Source organism: Megascapheus bottae, chromosome 16 (genome assembly GCF_031878675.1).
Source record: "Megascapheus bottae isolate mThoBot1 chromosome 16, mThoBot2.hap1, whole genome shotgun sequence".
In the NCBI taxonomy this organism is placed as follows: domain Eukaryota; kingdom Metazoa; phylum Chordata; class Mammalia; order Rodentia; family Geomyidae; genus Megascapheus; species Megascapheus bottae.
In genome coordinates, this window is record NC_143524.1 from 14,164,551 (window position 1) to 14,170,226 (window position 5,676).

At 53.5% G+C, this 5,676-nt stretch overlaps 1 long non-coding RNA gene across 1 annotated transcript; it reads right to left on the bottom strand.

The window, feature by feature from the left end:
- Positions 1–2,646: 2,646 nt before the first annotated feature.
- Positions 2,647–5,482, bottom strand: LOC150052924 (uncharacterized). The gene is made up of 3 exons (XR_016538134.1): positions 5,399–5,482; positions 3,473–3,614; positions 2,647–3,365 (listed from the first exon to the last, which is right to left on the bottom strand). It is a non-coding gene; the product is annotated as an uncharacterized LOC150052924 (long non-coding RNA).
- Positions 5,483–5,676: the final 194 nt, after the last annotated feature.

Consider the following 5,676-nt stretch of genomic DNA (forward strand, 5'->3'; position numbering starts at 1 on the left):
GAGGGGAGACTGCACGGAGCCCGCCCTCCTCCAGGAGGGAGGACCGGGGCTCCCTCCCCTCCCGGAGCCCCACCCCCTCCACCTGTCTCAGATGCCAGGTCCCAGAGAAAACGAGCCATATTCCAGAAGCCAACTGTGGGTCCCAAGGCCAGAGCTACTAACCTGGGCCTAGCTTTCTCGGGTAAAAAGGGGCCTAATACCTAAGTGTCCCTTTCAATACGTCTCCAACCCCCACCCCCTCTGTAGATAAAACCCAAGGCCTTGACCAGCCATCTACCACTGCATCCCAGCCCCAGCCCTCCTGCAAATGCCAGTTTTTAAAAAAGGGGTAGCTGGCAGGCAGCCTGTAATCCTTAGCTACCTACTCGGAAAGCGGAGCTCTGTGAACCAAGATCCAAGGCTAGCTCAAGCAAACCAATCCCAGAGATTTTTTTTTTATCTCCAATTAAACAAACACACACATAAAAAGCCAGAAGTGCTGTGGCTCAAGTGGTGGAACACCGGTCTTGATGAGTAAATAGAGAAGCTAGGTGAGAATGTGAGGCCCCAAGTTCAAGCTCCAGTACTGTCAATAAGTAACACAGAGGAGTAAGGCTGTGCATCCTCTCAAAGGCTCTCCCGGTCAAGTGTCATGGGGCTTGTGGGAAGGCTCTCACCTCAGAACTTGGACTCTGCAGTCAGCTATCTGCGAGTGTGTGGCAGGTGGGGAGGGGGAGGACTGCAACTTTGCATTTCTCACATGTACCCCTTACCCCAATATTCTTTGAGAACCGTAATACTCTAAAGCCTTAAACAAGTCTGCTTGGCGCATATTCTGTGGGACCACAGGGGGTTTCTTGTGCCAAACCCGGAGAAGGAAGGACCAGCAACCTCTCTCCTAGTGCCCAGTGGTGCCCAGCCATCTAATGCTCTCAACGGGCCTGCCAAATTGCCATCATGACAACCTAGGTTGGACAAGCCCCGAAACTCAGTGGGCCTCAGTTTCCTCACCTGTAAGACGGACTAAACCTCAGGAGGTTTATCAAGACAAAGACATGTATTGTGCCTAGATCGGAACCTGGCTCTTAGGACTCTGGAATCTACATTTCTAAGAGAATGCAAAGCCTGTGGGTGTGGTACCAGGTGGACCAGCATCCTTCCCAGCTTGACATAGGTGACACAAGGCTGGCCACAGCCCTTTGCTGGCTGCTCAGGGTTCAAGACCATGAATTCTGTGGTGGCCTTTCACAAGGAGGGAGCCTGAGGAAGGACTCAGAATCTATTACCTTTCATCTTCCTCTCAGCAATTCTTTTCTTGGCACTTTTTTTCTCAGCACTTTTGAGAGAATCTGGAGGCTGCCTGAGGCTCTTATTTGATTGGTGGAGGTGTCAGCTATTCCCATAAGGGGCCCTTCAGACTTCTGGCCTTAGGATGGAAGGTAGCCCGGACATCTCCCTTCCTCTCTGAAGGAAAGGGGCTTTCCTGCAGACAGCTATGTTTAACCCCATAGATGTGTTCATCTTTGAGTCAATGAACACTTTATTGACCATTAGCGATGAGTCAGGCAGTGAGCTGAGGACGCATGCCTACATCTCACTTAATCCTCCAAATACCCAGAGCCTCATCATAATCTTTCTCTTGCTGTTTTGACAGGTGAATGAGTTAGAGCTCAGAAAGTCTAAGTAATTTGCTGAAGGCCACAGAGCTAGTCAGCAGAAGGCTGGGGACTTGAATCACAATCCACAGAGCTCTAACTCCCATGTGCCAGTCTGACCTTGAATCTTCCCCTCTCCCCCATGGAAAATAGGAAAGAACTGGCCACGGTCTAGATAGTCTCCAAGCTGGCCTGGTCTTTCTTTTGGGACATTGGAGCCTCATTATTTGGGTCCCATGAAAAGCAGTTCTTTTGTCCACAGGTAAGGGATTGCATGACACTTCTGAGTACCAGAGCAGCCATAGCCAACTGGATGGTTTGGCAGAAACGAGGCCCTGTGGGCCTGGCTTGAGGAGGAAGCCTCATCAGTCTCTGGAGCTGGAGGAGAGGGTGGGGAGGCAGGCAATGTGCTGAAGTCCCCCTGATCCTCCCTGCCATCTGGTCCCCAATGCTACTCAGTGAAGGAAGCAAAGATCTTACAGGTTCAGGAAGAGCAGATGGAAGAATGGAGGGAACTCCAGCAAGGGGAGCCAGATGGGTTATGGGAGCTCAGCTTACTCCTCCTGTCCCTATTCCCTTCACCTAGGCCAAGATGGTGCTCCTTGTGGCAACCTCTGGCTGGCATGACAGTCCTTGACTCAGAGCTACCCTCCACAAAGTGCCAGCATACCCAGGGCCTCTGCTGCCCTCCTGGGCTTCAGCACCCACAGTCTCTGTGTCCTGCTCCATACAAAGAATGTAACCTGATTATCTGTGCAACTCTCTACAGCCCCAACTTTACAGACCAGGAAACCAAGGGTCCAGTAAGTGAAATCACTGGCCCATGATCCCACAATCAGGATCTGAGTCCAGGCCCATCAGCTGCAATATTCCTGAGCTCAGCCACCACAAGGGCTCTCATAAGGACCCCTTTCTCCACAGCCTCTTCTCCACCGCCCCCACCCACCACCAATCAAGTGTCACTGCTGAGACTTCTGTGCCCAGGCTTAGCCCCCAGCACCCATACCCCATCTGTCTCCTCCACTCCAAAGCTAAGGCTGGTTTCTGTGAGCATCTTCAAACTCCACTCATTTACCCACACTACCCAGAAAACGCTATCCACAAGTGAGTCTGGCCCCAGACACTGCAGTCTCTGTGCCCCTCCCTACTTCTAAGCGCCCACCTGCACAGGCGCAGATGCCCACGCACATACACACTCCCTCACTCCAGGGCACCGAGAGGCAGATGGATCGGCAGCTGCTCCGGGCTCCGTGGGCGGCTTGGGGTGGGGGTGGGGGAGTTGACCCTGGCCTGCTGGCCACCTCCTGGCTTCCTTCCCCCTCTAGGCTGACTCCTGGGGCTTTCACAAGAACATTTCTGCACCTTAAGAGTCACAATGATCACGATAATAATAGGGATCTGTGTTTCCAGTTGGCAAACCTTTTTTCTTTTTTTTAAAATCATGTTGCCTGGCTTGGCTCTCACCAGTTCCAGGAAGCAGATGGATCTGTATTTCCAGTTTCCAGGTGCAGTGAGGGTCATAAAATTCCTCAGAGAGCAGAGCATCAACTATGAGATTCCTTCTCCGAAGCTTCAGATCCACAATCCATCCTTGTTTCTCTGAGAGTTGAGTTTATGCCCAATGAAAAGACAGACAGCCAAGAAAAGTGAAGGCCTCAGGGATGCTCTTGAATTGGCTGGAACTTTAGAAAGTGCATAAGGAGGAAGAATTACACATTCACTTAGAGAGCCCTGTAGGGAAAGTGGGTGGGGAAGGAGGATGGTTGGTTAGTTCCTGGTTTTTCCATTTCCCTTAAAGCAATTCAAAAAAAGAAAAAAAAAGAATTTCATGACAGTACCTGGGCAGCCTTCAGTTGAGCTCTGGGTGTCATGGTTCTATGTTCTCTTCATTTCTTGAGGTTCTTCATTGTTTTGTGTGTGGTTCCCTTGCTGTATTTTACTATCTGGATATGCATCTGTTTCCCAGGGGGTTGGGAATCCCTACAAAGACAAGAACAGTGTCCTGTCCACTCTAGAACCCAGTCCTGCCTGGCACAGAGGTATGGCCCAGCTGGGAAGGACTGCTACCTGTATGGTGGGGGGAGGAGAGGCTGCATTCTGGCTACCCACGGATGGACCTGCAAACAGCCAATACAGAAAGGCAGCCTCTTCCATGTTGGGGGGGTCTTGCAACAATCCTTACCAAGTCCCCCTCCCTCTGATGTCAGTAGCCTTGCACTTATAGACCCTGCTTCAAGTAGAGTGCACAGAGAGCCAGCCCCAAAGTCATAGGGGCAGTCAGGGATGACACTCTGGCTCCTCCTTCAGCAGCCAGAGCTGCCTTGATGCTGGAAAGGAAGGAGGTAGAGGAGAAAAAGGGAGAGGAGGGGGGGAGGGGAAACAGGAGAGAGGAGAGGAGATGAATGAACTGCCCCAGACAGACAGACAGACAGACAGACAGACTGGCCGTCCCAATCCACTCAGCTCCGTGAGCTGGCAGTGAGCTGTTTCCAAGACCCTGCAGAACCCCAGTCCAAGTGGCTCTAAATATGTTCTTCATCCAGCCCACTTCAAAACAGTCCTGATCTCCAGCCTCAGCCCCGTGACTGATGGATTCATTCATTCATTGCTGGCATTCACTAGCCAGGTGTTCAGCGGGGAGTGGAGCTGTTGGCACTGTGGGATCCAAGTTTAGTTGCCTTGGTAATGGGGATGGCTAACCGCCACAGAGCTATTGCTATGGCCAGGTAGTGCTGTGTTTACTTCCTTACAAAGGACATAGCCCCTCCTGCCCAGCTCCGGCGCTGTGCAGGGCAATGACGAGCACTTGGCACACCAGCTCTCCTGGCACATACCCAGCACTCAACAAGCAGGAGCTGCCTGCTGCTATAACTAGAAATCCCTGCAACTACCGCTGGCGCTTCCTGCTATGGGTCACCCTCCTTCTCTGGGTGTGGAAGCAGACAGTGGAGAGAGGTGAAGTAACTCCCTTGCCCAGGGCCTCTATTTTACTAAAAGTTCAGGTCAGGATCTGAACCCAGCTAGTCCAGTTCCAATTTCCAGAGTCTGTCTGATTAACCCGTAAGGATCTCAGGATTCCAGGGCTGGAATCTCACACCTGAGTATAAATACTTAGGAAGCTAGAGGCAGGGGCAGCTGCTCTCCCTCCACTGCCCTACTTCCTTACTTTGTGAAATGGAGCGTGTCATCAGCCTTGCTTTTTCCCTCTGCCCCATCCCCTTCCAGGCCCACAGTGGCCACCAACAGACCAGATTAAAAAGATCTAGGCAGTTTTCTAAGCAGCAGGGGAGAGAGTAAGGTGGGGAGACACCAGCTCTGAATCAGGGGGCGGGAGAGAGGGGGTATTTGTAGAAGCCTGGTCCTTTCCCACTGACAGGCGTCCAAACCTCCTCCCCCTCCTGCCCCCCTCACACTAGTACCTGCTATTATCAACTCTGCAGCCCCAGATCCCACTGGAAGACAGCCTTAAAGCATTTCGCTCAGGTAGATTGTGAGGGTGGGGGACGGGTGGTGCTGGGGGGGGGTGAAGGAGGGGGGGCGATTCTGGAGAGTAGCCTGAAGACGAAATGGAATCAAAGGAGTTGTCAAACGGTTTCTTCCTTGCAACTTTGAACACATGGCGCCGGGGAACCGCCAGGCACTCGGCCGACCGGTGGACATTGTCACAACCGTGTTCTTTCACCCTGGGGTACGGCTACCAGCCCAAGCCCCCCACCCCACCCCGCCCTTCCATTGTAGGCTTCGCCTTAAGTCTGGAGACTCACGATAAAGATATTGGAGACCCCACGGTTAGCTAACCCACTGGGGCGCCGCCAGTCTCGGGAAAGGGGCGCTGTCTTCACAACTTGCCAACTAAGTGCTGCCGGGCCGCGCGGGCTGCGCCGGCGGACCCCGAGCGGGGTTCCTCTGGGGCGCGGGGGCGCCGCCCGCGGGAGGGCTCGGGGAGGACCTGGGCGGCCCCTCTCGGCGGGATCACCGCGGCCACCTCGGGGGCGCGGCAGCCCGGCGCGTGGGAGGGGACGGCGCGCCATTGGTTACGCGC